We start from the raw sequence: 17,807 nt of genomic DNA, 5'->3' as shown, positions 1-17,807 counted from the left end.
TTATCTAGAGCTAGGAATGCTTATTATTTTTTTTTACATTTTGAGCAGGGTCTTGTGTATCATGAACAATCATCATCTTATGATTTTTTTAAATAGGAAATTATTCAAATCGTGTAATGATATATCAAAACTCCTTCAGACATCTCAAGTCTTTATCATTATGCACTAATATCTAATTTTTGAAATAGTGAAGTTGGGAAGAAGTTGTTTTATTAACTTTAAAAAAATGAATTTAAATAAACGAGAAAAAAAAATACTTTATTTGTACAGTTCATAGATTTTACTTTTCAGATATTTTAATTATATATCTTTTAGTCGACTTTTTACGAAAAATCCTAATGAATATCATTAGGATTTTTCGTAAAAAGTCTTTTTTGGAAGCATATTGTATTTACAATATGTATTTCAAAGTTTTGAGCTTGTGAATATAACTTCAGCATCTCAAAATAATAATAATAATAATAATATTCGTTTGTTTTATGAATAACGTAGTCTTGATGAGCGCATAACTATTTCATTAAAATATAACAAATGAAATCCGAAAACTGGAGGGGGAAATTCTATATCAGGGCGGTTTTACCGCCCAGGGGAAACTCTATAGGGGAAATTGGGGTAACTGGTACATCGGGGTAACTGGGACAGGTAATATTTTTCATCGGTAGTTAAAAAATCCTTTATAGCCCTAGTATGAAATTCTTCTGGTGAAAACATTACCTCAGTGTCGTCTTCTAAAAAGCGAAATTTGGCAGCTGAGGACGAAATAAACAAAACAATTATCGGGTCTTTGATCCGAAAGGTAAGCACATTTTGCGTATGTTACGCAATAAGAAGGGGGGTTGTCGATGTAGATATTATAACTGTTATCATACACATTATTTAACAATTTGATTTGTTAAAATTATCTGGATAAACGTTTTTATCACTTTTCAATACCCCGATTTGTAAAACGTAACAAACAGACGCAAAAAATGTTGGGTACCATGCAATTTATCAATGACTCGTTGAATTTCAGAATAAGAAATTTCTTCGAGATAAAAACACCATTTATTTTCATGACGGCTTTTACAAAATACAACCAAGCACCTTATAAAATACTTAGAAGCGGGAGATTGCATATGTTGATATTGATATAAACATTTTATGCAAAGTATTTATATCTTATCATATTCAAATTGATTAGAGTATTTACGAAAATTGAATTAATATACGACATCATACCGGATGCTGTGGTCCGAGATATTGTGACGTTAAAATTTATAATTTTGATAAACACATTGTGCAATTAAATAATTGCGAGTGGGGGTTTTCTCAATCATTTCTGTTAAAACCACTGCTGTTTCCAAATCTTTGTTATTCATTTAAGGTGTTGGTAGTAATGCCAGTACAATAATTACAATAATAATTAAATGTATATTATTCTCCACATGACTATTTCCTTTTTGAATTGGGGTAAGTGGGACAGGTGTTCAAGTTGTAATTTAGTTTCAGATTTTATGCATTTCAAATAAAATGATATCCTTAGAACTGGTGAATGGTGCAGGATTTTGGATAGTTCATAATGTTTAAAGGACAAATAATAAATCTATAATTCTCTATTTTATTCAGATTTGATTCAATTAATAATCTTAGATTTCAAACATAATAAAGGTCGTTTTAATTTGCTTATGATTACATGTATATGGTATATGTGCATGTTTGAACAAGTGTTTTGAATAGGTGTAATGGCAAGGCGAAAGAAAATCCAAAACCCCAAACAAGTAAAGTGGTCTTAATCGTCTATGAAAAAAGCAGTAAAAAATAGGCCAACATGTGATAAACTAAGCTTTCGCAGAGCTGCAGAATTACTGTACGCAGTACCAAAATCTACGCATGAAACGAGTGTGAAATGAGAACAAGATCCTGATGCCCCAGCCTCCCGACCAACCGTGTACTTAACATCGGATCAAGAGAATCAGATTGTTGGTCATATTCTAGAAATGGCTAACTGTGGATTTGGGTTGACAATTGATAGGAATATAATTGAAGTTATGCTCGATATCTAATAGATAATCGAATCTGAAGCACTTTGCCGGTTTTACCTGTGTTTAATGTCAAGATTGATCGGGAAAGGAGGGGCGGGATGAAGGATCGAGGGAGGGAGGAAAACGGGCTGGGGAGAGAATTTAAGGGTGTTGAACAAGATGGGAGGAGGGGGGATTAGGAAAACGGGTTGGAGGGAGTGGGGGAACCCCTTGTTAGTCTTTGTTCCCACTTAATCTTCTAACTTTATGTATCAACACTGTTGTCCCAGTTACCCCATTACAGAAGGGCAATTGGGACACTCAGCAGTTATACGATTTGTCTCCCTTCTTTTGGAGTGGTGCTTCTGAAAGCATTTCATACCTGAGAAATGAAATTTAACATATCTATCTTTTATTGCATGACATTAAACTTTTATAAATACACCTCTATTAGAATGGAACATCAAAAATAATCTAAAGTGTCCACTTGCCCCAATTTCCCCTACTGACTTTGTACATAGGGGAAAATATATGATGGAGCGTTTTTCTCCCTATGGGGAAAAGCTATCCCAGGCCCATTTTTCCAGGGGGGGGGGGATTTATGCTACTATACCGGTAAACTGGTTCCCCGCTGATTGATGCTACACACAGACAACGGATAAGCGGTACTTTGATTAGCCAAATACGCAAGTTCCGAGTTACACAAAAATATTTCCCTTTGTCGAACTTTTTCGCATTTTATGATGTATGGTGGGTACACAATGTATACATTATATCGTAGACTGGCATTGTACATAACGATTACATACGATTAATGTAATAAAAGCGTAACTTTTGTTTAAATCAATCACTGGTATAAATATTCTGGCCATATCAAGCACAATCTGTTTGAATAAGATCATCAAATTGGCTATTAAATAATTATTCGTTTCCTCTTCTACATGAGTGACGCTTTTTTCAAAGAAAGATGGCAATTAACAGTATTTGTTTGAGCCATTTTGTTATCCAATACTCATAAACTCACTAAAGTTGCCTTTCCCCTGAGATAGGATGGTCTCAGAAACTCTGAATATCATCTTTTAAGAAATAATACAACGATAGTAATTAGCAAATGTACCCACTGTCATCATATTTTACGTCATAGTTTATGGAAGAGTTCGACAAAGGGAAATAACTCTTGGGGAACTCGGAACTTCCGTATTGAGTCGATTTCATTGATCAATTGATTTTAATGTCGCACTGGAGAGATTTCAAATGGTAGCACTCTAATATTAAATTCAGTCTCCCTAGAGCCGGGCCGTATACTCTTACGCGCGGATCTAAGAAGTCTAATTTCAATTAAATTGTGTAGCGCCGTTGTAGCTTGAATTTCGCGCCTCATATTCGTAACGTAATGTAGTCGACTATGACGTCATCGCTATGGTCGTTGTCGTTTTGAAATGAACTCTCGTCACAAGCGTGAGATAACCATATAACCCATACTCAGGCTGTCAAAAATTGGCGCTTACCTGTTGTACACGAGAGAAGCGAGGTTAACTGGGTACCAGTTTACAACACCGGCAGTATAACTTTTACGATGGAAATAACAAGTACGTATTTAGATCCCAATCGGAACTCTTCGAATATCCCGATCAATCGTAACTACTCGGCTATTTCCGTAACCGCAAATGAACCTCGTATGTGGATCGACGCCATCAGAGTTGGTTGTTACGTATACATAAACGTAACTTTGACGTCACAGTCGTACGTTACACTGTGAAACGTGAATTTTCAAATTCATCTAAGATATTATACACATCTAAGGTATTGTACCACTATCAATTTCCACTTACATGTTACGTATTAGAGTGAATAAGAAGTTAATGATACCAAAACTGAATCTATGGTGAAAATGTAAATAACATATTATTCAGGGATTCGGTTCTGGCCTTTTAACACTCATCCACGGGCGCGCTTCCGGCGAAGAAATGCATCGATTTGATGCAATTCTTGCGCCGATCCACGTCCGAGTCTTCTTACCGGTTACGGAAAAGGACGAGCGCGTGATCCGATTGTGTCCCGATATGTCAAGTGTGCGAAACATTCGAGGAGTTCCGATTGATTTAGATCCACCACTGTCAGTTTTATTATGATCTACGTCAAAACGTAAACATGACATCACACATCATTTTAGCCTGCCTTTCATAAGCATTGCACTTCTTTAGATATATCGTCTAATGGTGCACTGATTTTTGAAGGTAGGAGACCACAAGATTGGGATGGTAATCCACGTAAGTTCACAATCATATTTCACTGCGTGACTTTGCAAAATATAAGCCATTTTTGACAAGGGACTTCTGAGATTGGCGTCAACAATTTCTTTGTTAGAGTTTTAGATTTAGCTCGGATTATTTCCCGCGCTGTAGTCATTAGAGCTCGCAGTACCAGCCAGCGAAGATCGCGGGTATATCATTTGTGTCCTGTCTGTCCTTTTGGGGATCCGGGTTAGAACAGGTCCTCAGTACCCCTTGCTTGTCGTAAGAGGCGACTAAATGCGCCGGTCCTTCGGATGAGAGTGCAAAAACCGAGGTCCCGTGCCACAATAGGTGTGGCACGATAAAGATTCTTCCCTGCTCTAAGGCCGTAAGCGCCGAGCATAGGCCTAAATTTTGCAGCCCTTAACCGGCAGTGTGACGTCTCCATAGAAGTGTAATATTCTCGAGGGGGACGTTAAACAATATTCAATCAATCAATCTAACACGTAATACAAACAAGCAATCATTCTGTCATTCTGTCATCAGTCATTCTGTCATTCTGTCATTCTGTCATTCTGTCATCAGTCATTCTGTCATTTTGTCACTCTGTCATTCTGCCATCAGTCATTCTGTCATTCTGTCATCAGTCATTCTGTCATTCTGTCATCAGTCATGCTGTCATTCTGTCATCAGTCATTCTGTCATCAGTAATTCTGTCATTCTGTCATCAGTCATTCTGTCATTCTGTCATCAGTCATTTTTTACCCTTGACCTTAGAGTTTGACTTACTTTTGAAAAAAAAACGACATTTGTCATAATTTCTAAATGATAGATATCAGAACTCTGATATTGCACATGGGCATTTCTTGTGACAATATTTTCTACTGGTACCGATATATTTCTCCTTTTGACCTTGGTCATCTTTGAAATCGACCATTATAGGGGGACATTTGTGTTTCACAAGCACATCTCGCTCCAAGTGTTATTTACAGTACTGAATTGGTTTAATTCAGCTTCCTATCTCGTCTTCATTGTGTGTGCCTCTGACATCAGGTAGTAATCCTTTAATATGTTTTCTGGTATTTATGGCTTGATTGTAGACTAATATGACATACATCGTGATGAAACAACCATTAAGCAACGAAATAGAAATAAAATGGTAAAATGTTTTAAAAGGTTTACAGACCTTTCTATGTCACTTGACAACCCCACCTGAAAATCTGACCGATGCACCTACCGCTCTGTGAAAATTGTTTTTCATTCAAAAGCACCGTTTTCATTTTTAGTAGATACGTCTTCAAATACCATTGTTTTAACGATAGCGACACTGTTTTCCATTAGATTATACAGAAATTAATAGTGACTGATTTTAATCATTGCATAATTAAACTTAAAATATACATAATTTAGTGCCGCTCATCTTGGTAATTTTGATATCAAAGCGAACAAAAATGAATTTAAAAATATTTATGAAAAATGATGATGGAGTAATCGAGTTCGTTTTTATTTTTTAAGAAAAAGATGTCAAAGTTTGATTAAAACCATGCACCAAAGCAACAGTTTTTAACAAATAACATTACAAATATTCGCGACGTCATTCAACAACGTTATTCGTTTTCATGCAACACTTCAAAAAGAACTCAAAACAATGTTATTTGCTCCAGGTTTTGAAGGGGAATCCAAATACAGTGTATATTTGTATTTGTTTTACATGATGACATCATTAATAAAGCTTATACGTTCAATGTTTTGAATATATAATATTGACAATAATTAATGCAGTTAATCTTCAGATTCTAATTGCTTTGTACGTATGTTAGCCTCGGCTGAAAATATCTTCTTTTCCGAACATGACGATGCGCGGAAAAAGTGTATTGCTCGGCAGTTTCCGTAAAGTCACATGGTAAAAGAATCCTTTCCACGACATATGCGCGGTAAAGAAAACTGTCCTCGTAAAGTCATGTGGTAAATGTCTACGCTAATGCTGTATGCCTATACACCTTAAAAAATGATCAATAGCATATTATTTCATTAGATGTGGGTTTTTTCCTTTCTAAAGTGCTCACTTGGCCTACAACTAATTCCACACCCACACCCACACACACACACACAAAGAATGAGTTGTTGAAATACAGAAAGTTTACTTTGCTGAACCCGATTCTTTTGTAAAAATTGTGATATCCTGATATTGTTTATTCAATATTCTATCAAGTTTAATTAGCACTATTTTTCTACTTTAAAAAGTTCCAGAATTTCCCGAGGTTGGTTGGGGGGGGGGGGGGTATCTATGTGAAAATCAAGTACTCGGCCATTTTGGGTGCCAAATCTAGAGTTTTACTCACCTCAGTTCTGATTTAAATATGTTCTATGGAGGGTTTGATTGTTTTCAACTTCTTTATCTGTATATGTCAGTAATACCATTTAAGTAATTTTTGGCGAAAAGACGGGGGGGGGGGGGGGGGGGGGGGGGGGGGGCTCTACATCCGCTGATAAGGATACGGTCTTTGTAAAAAAAAAATGGGGGGTGCAATTTATTTTTAAAATTTTTAAATTTAGGTACCTGTAAGCGTAACCGGTCTTGGGTTTAAAGATAATCCACAAGATGGTTAAGGTCGTGGATTCGTTTACTTTTGGAAAACAATGAAAACAAACCCTATAACAACAATAAAAACATATAAGGACAAATACAATACAAAGACAAAAGACACTATCGAACATATGATATATGTAACAATACAAATATATATTGGTCATCATTTTATCGTCAAGGACATAACTCTCTGAACCATCAATTATAAGTAATTGATATTACAAAAAATGAATATAATGCACTGCAGTGAATTGAATATGTACATGTACATACCAGTTTATGGAACTGGGCTACAGCTTCCGAAATCAAGGTGAAACTGCTTAAAACTCTTATGATGACCTATTGAATAATTTACTAAAATACTAAATTCTGTACACATATATCACTCTGCGCATTTAAATTACTTAAAACTCATTATTTACTTAAAGAACAGAAATTATGTTTTTCCACAATTCTACTTTCAGTAAATCTTTCACTCATGACTTGCACACAAGTTTTATGAATAAAGAAAAGTTTAATTACTTATTTAAATTCATTACTTGCTTTTAATCATATAGTAAAACTATCAGCTACTTACAGTTGTTGGTGTTAGCAAATCCTCTATAAATTAAATATATACTTTATGCTTTTTTAGAACTCAATAGTGGTAACACCCTTTGGAATCTCTTTCAAAACTAGATTTTCCTGAACTATTTCATAAAAAGAACTCAGGAATTCCCGCCAGGAATTCCTATTGGCTAGAACAAAATACTAAGACCAATCAGATGACAGAACAAGTATGACACCTAAAAGATACATGAACTAATCCGAGTTATGTTCTAACCGGACCCTTACGGATTAAACCATTATATTTAAAAGGAGTGTTTAGATTTCTTTAACACACAACACAAAGTTAGTAAGTAGCGCAGCGCAATATGTATTGAAGTGAATGAATGTGAATGGCAATATAAAAATATAAAACTAAACTAAGTAAAACTACCACATAAGTACTATATATATATTAAATATTTTCTCTTAAACCAAAAGAAAAAAAGAAAAGAAAAAAAAAATCACAACAACTGCATAATTTTGATAACGTGTTGAACAAGATACGATGTTGGTGACGTCATTTCTCTATTACGTAATACACCTCATTTGGACCCAAAGTCTCATGATGCGTCATATATATATGGTCTTTGTCAGAATAAATGGGGAGTACAACCTATCAGATCGAGGTATAAACATATTTAAATTGATTAGAAATATTGTCATTTAGTGTTTAAAATGCGAAACGAAATCGAAACGAACTCTACCGAAACTAAACGAAATCTGCTCAAACGAAATGAAATGCACCGAAACGAAAGATAACGAAACAGATTGTATAACCGAACTCGAATGATAATTCAATATAAGGTTATCAAGTACAAATGAAATTCGCTCCCCCTTTGATGTAGTATTTCGTTTTGACTACGTTGGACCCCCCCCCCCCTTTCTTTTAAGGAGGGGGTCACCGATATTGGTTCTCCCTAACAGAATTCATGTTTGAATTAAAAGTTCATCTCATTCTTAATCTAAATCAGAAAATACCAATAGTTATATAAAGAATAATCTGTTAGAAGCCAGGGACGGATCCAGGAATTGTGGTTACGGGGGGGGGGGGGGGGCGCCACTTTATGAGACAGGGGTGTGTGGGGCGAAGCCCTGGGGAGGGGGGAGGGGCAGGGGGCGAAGCCCCCGGAAGCTCCTGGATTTTACAGATTTTATATGGCTTGAAATATATCTCCTATTTAGTCTTTTGTACTATTTTCTATCATTTTTTATGTGGTGACATTAATGAAATGACGCAAATTTTAAGGGTTTTTGGACAAAATTAAGTTCTCCCAATAAAGTAATTCAAGAAATCAATAGATTTTGTCATTCATTTCTCTGGGAGTGGAAGAAATTATTGCTTTTTACATTGTTTTATAATTTTTTCTAAACAAGATACCACGATTTACGTTAAGTTTGAAAATTTTAGGGGGGAGGGGGGGGGGGGGCGCAGGCTGCGCCCCCCTTAAATCCGCCACTGGAAGCTCGCTATGTTATTTAGTATTTTTAAAGCATAACGCCGCTTTTGATTCGTGTGATGACGAATTTGGATTAGTGCTAGTCTACTTTTGAGGTATTGTTACGCATTTTCAAATGGCATTATTATAGAAATATATGTAGTTAAGGGTAACATTGAAAATTTTCACCCTGAGAAAATCATTGTCAACCGATGCGTAAAAATGCCAATGTTACCCTCAACTACATGGAATATTCGGACGAACAGCATCTTCATAATGCCAAGGGTTTGTGATTATGCACCCTCCCTATTTATGTGGCGGGTACACGATCACAAAACTTTGACATTGTGAGAATGGAGGGAAAGTAAAATTGACGTGCGAGTCCTTATTAATGAATAAACACCATCTTTTCTGTGGAAGTTGACAGTTTTATTAACTTTATCAAAATCTTGGCATAATATAGTAGTTTTACAGATTTAAAGAGTATGGTATCTTCAAGATTTTTTAATCCCCCTTTTTTCCTCTTAATTTTTGTGTATCTAATTAGACTACATCCTGAGATGCACCCAGGCGTGTAGCGATAGTAGATGAGCGGATCATACGATCTAATTTTAATTAGACTGCAAACATGTGAAGAGCACTTGGCTATGGGGTTAGTCTTGTTTGCGGGTAAAATTAAACAGAAAATATTGTGGTCGGGTTCGATGTTGGAGATGAAAATAAGCGATAAATCCTATCTGTTGAAGGAACTTCGCGCCAAATGTTGCGAACAGGAACATTACATCAAGGCCAGGCACAGCAGACGACAGGGCTGAGATTGTAGGCCTAGTTGGCTTTCACCGAATTTCTTCGTGTGTGTAATACATGGCTGCTAAGGTAGCAGGGGACAGTTTCGCACCATAGGCCCGGTCAACTTTTTCAAAAAATGGAATTACCCCGTATTTGAAGTGATATTACATGTGTAAAAATGTATACAATAATTTTAGGATGCATGTCAAATGTAGCTGAGTGCTTAGTAAAAATGTTGATATACAACATGTAGGTGTCACCATGATTCCTAGCATATAGATGGGTGCAAATACGAAACTAAGACACGTGGTCAGTTGCTGAAGAAATTCCGGTGAAAACATGCAGGGTCTAGCAAAAGGTCTGTAGCTGTGAGGGAAGGTGGATGGCCCCATATGAGAGGTAGATTTTTGAGAAGGGCAGATAGGGTTCTTGATTGTGCACAGTGTCTAAATCCCCATGTTTGGTACTGTGATGGTGTGGGGGTGGTGCGGATTAGCCCAAATGAGGGAAAATCAAAGCAAAAAAGGGGAACCTGCTCAGAGCATGTTTTGTGCACCAGCACCAGTATTTATAGATTACATGTAATTTAGGGTCATAATTTATTAACTACACTAATATGAAATACAAGTATGGACATAAAAGGGAAATATGATTTTTCATTAGTCTGTCATAATCTGACTTTGGTGTATACCCCCTATCCACATGTTTCAAAACCAAAGAAACTGTCCCCTGCCACCTAAACTCAACATTGCCAGCAGAGACGAGGGAACTAAGACTACGGATAAAAGTATCCAAACGTGGTAAAGTAGGAATGTTGATGATTGTCAAACGCAGGTCTCCTTTATTCAGAATTTCCTTTGATCACTCTAGGTCTGCTTCCCGAGACGACATTACACTTACCCCGGCAACGGGAACGCCTAATTATTTATATGTACATCCTTTAATAGCGGCAGGAGGAGATTTTTAAAAACAATATAATTTCAACATATTTTGATCAATATTCCACTTAATTTAAATGCGCTGATTTCAAAATTAATAAGTATTTTAAAATATCCCTTTTCCCTGCATCACAATTGACAGGTAAACACGAGCACCTTCACATATTTCCATGAAGTTATTTTTCTGACTTGTGTAAATATTTGACCTCAAGTAATATTGGTGAAAATAGACCAAACAGAAATTAACTTGATGCCTATTCTACCTTTTTGGGGTGTGCAAAATGTGACTATGACGTTATTTTATTGAAAATAAGTATCGATATTGCTTCAAAACGCTAATAAACATACCTACCCTCAGTCATTTTAGCTACCGGACGAGGAAAATTATAGTATTTCTGTATGAAATTCTTCACAAATATCATTGTATCGATTACATATACACATATCTTAATTGTTGTTTATCAATATCCTTGATAGAAAAGATTATAAGATTGTACCAAAGCCACTAGTAAGAGTAAAACAAAGCAATTATGCATGCTGGAAAATAGCATGCCAGTTGGTTCTGTGCCTTGCGAAAGATCATTTTCTGCAATGAGACATCTTAAGAATTGGAACAAAGATGGTCTGGTCGGTCTTAAATTGCTGTGTTATTTATTCTTCACACAACCCCTCCACCCCCACCAGGGCTCTGCCCTGGATACCGCTTGTGGCTTCAGCCAAGGCGGTTCTAAAAAAAAAAACTTTTGTTTATGCCGCGAGCGCCACCTACTGACGGTACAGTATCAATTTTCAAGGTGAAGTACAACATCTAGGATAATTATGTATCTTCTAAAATAAACATGACAATTTGATAACGGGAAACTTCATTGAATCACATATGTCGGCGATTTATTGTGGACAATGAAGTACGCCTGATTTATTTTCCCTTTGTTTCCGATTACAAATATTAAGAGTTATCGTTCTTGTAAATTCTACCCATCAGGTTGAAAAAATTTATTTAACCACATTCACATTATGTTCAGACATATACGCATATCTCAGTGTTGTTTAAAGAAAAAGGAAGTTCAAATTATTTAAATGTCACCGTAAAATCTGCGTATATGGCAGATTTCTGGTTTTGCAACTTATTTTCTAACTTCAAAATACCGACAAAATGTCATTTCGTACCACGTGCTTTCTATATCACCATATACGTAAAGTTTGAACTCCTTACTTTCGTTTCACGTTAATACCTTCGTATTTAAACCTCGGGCTTTATCATATTAAACGGTGAAAAATACCTAGCGCAGTGAGGTCAACTTTTTGTGATTGCGGGAAATGTTGCCGCCAGCGCCACCTACCGACGGCGCCCAATGCTACTTTGATCACTCTAGGTCTGCTTCCCGAGACGACATTACACTTACCCCGGCAAGGGGGACGCGTAATTATTTATATATATACATTGTAATAATATAATTCAGGGTTTGACATTTACTTTCTTGAGCACTAGACCAGTCGGGCTACTTCAAATGATATTTACTAGACCTGACCTTACATCCACTAGCCCTGACCAACTTTCCAGAGAAAAGAAACCCTGATGGTTTCTCCATATTGAAGTACTTAATTCAAATGACAAACGTTAAGTTTAAACTAAAACGTACTTAATTGTCTCAAAAACATCTTTAGTCTCGTCATTCAATTTGATGCTTTTATTTTCAAACTTCCCAACCTACTCCTTTTTTTTTCTTGGAACATCCTTCCTTGAGGACGAGAAGTCGAGACATTCCCGCACATGTGTCAACAACGAAAAATGGCTATTTACGATTTAATTTATTCATTTGATAGACACTTTCTTATATTCAATTAAAATAAACTGGTTTTTTTTTTCAAATGAAAATAAATTCAGTTTATATATATTTATCCGAAATATAACTTTACACCCATTAACAAAGAGTAAATGTCGTAAACATCACTTCCGACAGCGACTATGTATTAGAACTAAAAATAGAGATTTTGTCATCACGCGGTTCAAAATTGCTCGCAAACTCTTTACAGTTATTTTTTAAAGTTAAAAATAAGATATCTTGTGGTTTAAAATAAAATTTCTTGTTTATTTTTTCAACACGACCAGTCGGACTAGTAAATCGACATTTTACCCGATCGGACCTATCATTTAGTAGACTCGGTCGGTCGGACGTGCCTTATTGTCAAACCCTGTAATTATTGCCTTTTTAGCTCACCTGAGCTGAAAGCTCAAGTGAGCTTTTCTTTCTGATCACCCGTATTCCGGCGTCCGTCTGTCCGTCCGTCTGTAAACTTTTCACATTTTCAACTTCTTCTCAACAACCACTGGGCCAATTTCAACCAAAGTTGGCACAAAACATCCTTAGGTAAAGGGAATTCTAAATTGTTAAAATAAAGGGCCAGGCCACCTTCCAAGGGGAGATAATCAAGAAAAGGTAAAAATAGGGTAGGGTCATTAAAAAATCTTCTTCTCAAGAACCACTGGGCCAGAAAAGATGAAATTTATATGAAAGCTTCCTTATATAATGCAGATTCTAAATTGTTAAAATCATGACCCCCGGGGGTCGGATGGGGCCACAATAGGGGATCAAAGTTTTACATACAAATATATAGGGAAAATCTTTAAAAATCTTCTTCTCAAGAACCACTGAGCCAGAAAAGCTGAGATTTATATGAAAGCTTCCTTATATAATGCAGATTCTAAATTGTTAAAATCATGGCCCCCGGGGGTCGGATGGGGCCACAATAGGGGGTCAAAGTTTTACATACAAATATATAGGAAAAATCTTTAAAAATCTTCTTCTCAAGAACCACTGAGCCAGAAAAGCTGAGATTTATATGAAAGCTTCCTTATAAAATGCAGATTCTAAATTGTTAAAATTATGGCCCCCGGGGGTCGGATGGGGCCACAATAGGGGATCAAAGTTTTACATACATATATATAGGGGAAATCTTAAAAATCTTCTTCTCAAGAACCACTGAGCCAGAAAAGCTGAGATTTATATGAAAGCTTCCTTATATAATGCAGATTCTAAATTGTTAAAATCATGGCCCCCGGGGGTCGGATGGGGCCACAATAGGGGGTCAAAGTTTTACATACAAATATATAGGAAAAATCTTTAAAAATCTTCTTCTCAAGAACCACTGAGCCAGAATAGCTGAGATTTATATGAAAGCTTCCTTATATAATGCAAATTCTAAATTGTTAAAATCATGGCCCCCGGGGGTTGGATGGAGCCACAATAGGGGGTCAAAGTTTTTTTGTTTTTTTTTTTCGGTTTTTTTGTTGTTGATATAGTGCAGATTCAAGTTCATTAAAATCATGGACCCCGGGGATTGAATGGGGCCTCAAGGGGGTCATCAAAGTTTTACATACAAATTTATAGGAAAAATCTTTTAAAATCTTCTCAAGAACCACTGAGCCAGAAAAGCTGAGATTTATATGAAAACTTCCTGATATAGTGCAGATTATAAATTGCTAAGATCATGCCCCCTTGGGGGTCGGATGGGGCCACAATAGGGGGTCAAAGTTTTACATACAAATATATAGGAAAAATCTTTAAAAATCTTCTTCCCAGAACCACTAAGCCAGAAAAGCTGAGATTTATATGAAAGCTTTCTGATATAGTGCAGATTCAGGTTTGTTGAAATTATGCCCCCCTGGGGTAGGATGGGGCCAGAATAGGGGATCAAAGTTTTACATACAAATATATAGGGAAAATCTTTAAAAGTCTTCTTCTCAAGAACCATTTGGCCAAAGAAGTTCATATTTACATGAAAGCTTTCTGACATAGTGTAGATTCAAGTTTGCAAAAACCATGGCCTTCAGGGGTAGGTTTGGGGCCATAATAGGGACTACGGTTTTACATGCAAATGCATGTAGATATGGAAAATCTTCTGATATGGACGAAGGTGACTCAGGTGAGCAATGTGGCCCATGGGCCTCTTGTTTCTTAATGTTTGCTTGTAAGAGTTATCGCTCCTTTCGCTGAAATACATGAATACATTTACATTGGCCTGATCGGGCAAAAAAATATAGTATGTTGGTTTCCACTTTCACGGTTTTTTCACCTCAATTTTTTATAGGGACATTTTCTAGGGTAGGTAGAAAGAGTGGAAGCCAACATATATTGTTTTTGGCCTTGGATATGAATTCGCTTAGCAATACATATACAACCTAATCGGTTGTCGTCCGTCGTGCATAAACAATTGTTTATTTTTAACTTCTTCTTGAAAACTACCTGTGAAATTCTTTACGAATTTGGTATGAAGTATTATTTGGACAAGGGGGACGTAAATTGTAAATTTCAGGTCTGCAGCACCCCTGGGACCTTCAGGGCAGGGCAAAAACTGCCCAAAATTGACAACTTTTCAAAATTCTTCTTAAGAACCGACCACGTGTAAAAAAAAAATCATTAATGGGTGGTGAAGGAGAGCAGGAAGGGTTATACCAAAATTGTAAATTTCATGATCCCCGGGGTAGAGGCTCTGACCCCAGGGCATGGCCAAACAACTATATAGTGTTTATGTGTAAAACACTTAAATAACACTTAAATAACATCTTCTTTATTGCTGTTGATACTAAATTGAAACTAAATGGATAAAGCAGGTAGTCTTTTACCAATATTGTAAATTTGATGATCCCCAGAGTAAGGGTTCTGACCCCAGGGTGGGACCAAACTTAGTATATAGTATTCATGTGTAAGTTTGCTGATACATATGTACTGTATAAAAAAATCTAAATGCATACTTAGGAATAGCAGAAAAGGATGTACAAAAAATGGTGAATTTCAATCAAAACCCAAGGTTATGACTTAAAGACCGAGGTTTTCAACCGGTCGGTTTTCCTCAGGTAAGTTAAGTGCGGGGCGGAGCTAATTTAAGGCAGGTGTGAAGACCCGAGCTCAAGGGAACCCTGCTAGCTTGTATATACCGTCCCAAATATACAGGATGTTATCTGTGTTACCTGCATTACCTGCACGTTTTTATAAGATTGAAAAATTCGTGGTAGTCATTTTCTTGTGCAGGTTATTTCATGTATTTCTGTTATCAATAAATGTTTATCAAAATACATTTGTAAATCAATTTTATTGTCTTCCCTCTTTTTATAAATGAACTGTCCATTATTTGAAGAGTTTTAAAGAGAAACTAATCTTTTGCAAATTGTTTAAGCACATCTTATTTGAATAACTACACTGTCATGAAACCATATATATGAATGCTTTGGACAGACATTCAATTAGGAAAAAAAAATCTACCGACCGACCCATGTTGAAAATGGCGGGTTGAGTGCGGGAAACGAAGATATTTTTAAGGATGACCTTACCTATGAACAAAAGGAACAAAGAAGAATTTAAATGTTGTTTCCATATGTTTAATGATTCTGCTATCTATGATCAATATATCGTTCCCGCTAGGGTCCACAAATACCTGTTAATGTCTAAAAAGCATATCAAAATATACTATGACTAACTAAGCATATCAAACTGTAATGATCTAAACAAATCAAACACTTGTCTGAATTTTATAAAAGCAGAAGATAATAAATATGAGACACTGGAGCGAATAAAAAAGTTTTATATAAATATTCATTCATTCAATAATTTAATAGTAAAATAATCATGACATGGAATTTGTTGTATTTTGTGAACCTACTGAAGATTTAAAGCTTAAAACTAAAACTTGTAAACTTATCGTTTATGATGCAATAGGTAATAATAAGTTTTGGCAATAAATCTTTGACATTTAGACATTGACAGAGGTGTCGTCGCGTATCTCAGTATTTAAAAGTTAGGATCGCAGGTTTTTCAGATGAAATGTGAATATTCATGTAAGAATGGACTTTAAAATCAGAGGTCCCGTGTCATGATAAAAGCTTCTTCACTACTACTGCCCTGAGTCTAAATTTGTGGGACTTCTGCCACTGGTGAAGTCTCAATATGAGTGTAAAGTTATTGACGGGACGTAAAACGTAAAATGCTTATTATTCTCATGTAAAATGGTAAAAATAACGAAGAGTGGTCATAATTATCTATATTATCTCACACAAAATGTATCAGTAGAATTCTCTATATTATCTCTACACAAAATATATCAGTAGAATTCTCTATCATCTCTACACAAAATGTATCAGAATAATTCTCTATATTATCTCTATACAAAATGTATCAGAATAATTTTCTATATTATCACTACATAAACTGTATCGGAAGAATTCTTTATATTATCTCTACACAAAATGTATCAGAAGAATTCTCTATATTATCTCTACACAAAATGTATCAGAATAATTATACCCCCTGCAACAAGTTGTGGGGGGGTATACTGGAATCGGGTTGTCCGTCTGTCTGTCCGTCCGTCCGTCTGTAGATGCAATGGTTTCCGGGCTCTAAAGCATTATCCTTTCCACCTACCGTCACCATATCATATATATGGACTACCCATGGGATGAAGATGTTCCCTATCGATTTTGGGGTCAAAAGGTCAAAGGTCACCGCACTGGACATCTAAGTAGCAATATGGTTTCCGGGCTCTAAAGCATTATCCTTTCCACCTACAGTCACCATATCATATATATGGACTACCCATGGGATGAAGATGTTCCCTATTGATTTTGGGGTCAAAAGGTCAAAGGTCACCGCACTGTACATCGAAGTAGCAATATGGTTTCCGGGCTCTAAAGCGTTATCCTTTCCATCTACAGTCACCATATCATACATATGGACTACCCATGGGATGAAGATGTTCCCTATCGATTTTGGGGTCAAAAGGTCAAAGGTTACGTGCACTGGACATCGAAGTAGCAATATGGTTCGGTTTGTCATTCCATTTGTTTTTTACACTCAGAAAAGGGGTACTTTATACCTATTACCAACACCCTTTGGGAGATTGGGATAAGCGGGGGGTATTCTTAGTGAGCATTGCTCACAGTACCTCTTGTTTTCTATATTATCACTACACAAAACGTATCGGAAGAATTCTCTATATGATCTCTACACAAACTATCGAAAGAATTCTCTATATTATCTCTCTACAAAATGTATCAGAATAATTCTCTATATTATCTCTACACAAAATGTACCAGAAGAATTTTCTATATTATCTCTACACAAACTGTATCGAAAGAATTCTCTATATTATCTCTCTACAAAATGTATCAAAATAATTCTCTATATTATCTCTACACAAAATGTATTAGTAGAATTCTCTATATTATCTCTACACAAACT

General features: G+C 36.0%; 1 protein-coding gene across 2 annotated transcripts in view; it reads left to right on the top strand.

Moving 5' to 3' along the window:
- The first annotated feature begins 9,993 nt into the window (after nt 1–9,993).
- LOC125666209 (uncharacterized) overlaps nt 9,994–17,807 on the top strand; it is a 137,313-nt gene continuing 129,499 nt past the window's right edge. Inside the window, exon 1 of one of the 2 annotated variants that reach the window (XM_056151597.1) lies at nt 9,994–10,437. The gene's annotated coding sequence lies outside the window, so the exon portion shown is untranslated. The remainder of the gene's footprint in view (nt 10,438–17,807) is intronic. The other variant, XM_056151598.1, reaches the window with a different exon arrangement.

This window comes from Ostrea edulis, chromosome 10, assembly GCF_947568905.1.
Source record: "Ostrea edulis chromosome 10, xbOstEdul1.1, whole genome shotgun sequence".
Lineage (NCBI taxonomy): Eukaryota > Metazoa > Mollusca > Bivalvia > Ostreida > Ostreidae > Ostrea > Ostrea edulis.
This window is presented reverse-complemented; position numbering and strand designations above follow the sequence as displayed.